The sequence below is a fragment of the Triticum aestivum genome, chromosome 3B, assembly GCF_018294505.1.
Source record: "Triticum aestivum cultivar Chinese Spring chromosome 3B, IWGSC CS RefSeq v2.1, whole genome shotgun sequence".
NCBI lineage: Eukaryota > Viridiplantae > Streptophyta > Magnoliopsida > Poales > Poaceae > Triticum > Triticum aestivum.
In genome coordinates this window covers 763,288,445-763,289,649 of record NC_057801.1, presented here as the reverse complement: position 1 = coordinate 763,289,649, position 1,205 = coordinate 763,288,445, and positions in this window count along the sequence as shown.

Sequence of the window (1,205 nt, the reverse complement as noted above, 5' to 3'; positions counted from 1 at the left end):
TGAAATGATGATACCATGCCAACTTGGAACCTTTTCAGAGTTCATTTCAAATGCTTTTCCATTTCATGGTCTTATAGCTCAAAATAATCAGTAAATGCATGAAAAATAACAAATGAAGTCAGAAAGGGTTGTAAATTGATGACGTGGCTTTGAATGGTGCATTTTGAACTCAGAAAAACTAGGGAGTTCAAATAAGTTCAAAAAAAGTGAAATCCCTTTGTAACAGACCAGTTTCCATACGAAACCCTGATACTTCGAAAGAAATTGTCCGTTTTGTACACGAAGTGCATCCAGTTTTTGCTGTCACCCTCTCTACTTTCTCGCACATGCTATGTGGGTGAAATGATGATACCATGCCAACTTGGAACATTTTCAGAGTTCATTTCAAATGCTTTTCAATTTCATGGTCTTATAGCTCAAAATAATCAGTAAATGCATGAAAAATTACAAATAAAGTCGGAGAGGGTTGTAAATTGATGATGTGGCTTTGAATGGTGCATTTTGAACTCAGAAAAACAAGGGAGTTCAAATAAGTTCAAAAAAATGAAATCCCTTTGTAACAGATGAGTTTCCATATGAAACCCTGATACTTCAAAAGAGATTGTCCGTTTTGTACACGAAGTGCATCCAATTTTTGCCGTAACCCTCTCTACTTTCTCGCACATGCTATGTGGGTGAAATGATGATACCATGCCAACTTGGAACCTTTTCAGAGTTCATTCCAAATGATTTTCAATTTCATGGTCTTATAGCTCAAAATAATCAGTAAATGCATGAAATATAACAAATGAAGTCAGAAAGGGTTGTAAATCGATAATGTGGCTTTGAATAGTGCATTTTGAACACAGAAAAACAAGGGAGTTCAAATAAGTTCAAAAAAATGAAATCCCTTTGTAACAGACGAGTTTCCATACGAAACCCTGATACTTCGAAAGAAATTGTCCGTTTTGTACACGAAGTGCATCCAGTTTTTGCCGTCACCCTCTCTACTTTCTCGCACATGCTATGTGGGTGAAATGATAATACCGTGCCAACTTGGAACCTTTTCAGAGTTCATTTCAAATGCTTTTCAATTTCATGGTCTTATAGCTCAAAATAATCAGTAAATGCATGAAAAATAACAAATGAAGTCAGAAAGGGTTTTAAATTGATGATGTGGATTTGAGTGGTGCATTTTGAACACAGAAAAACAAGGGAGTTCAAAT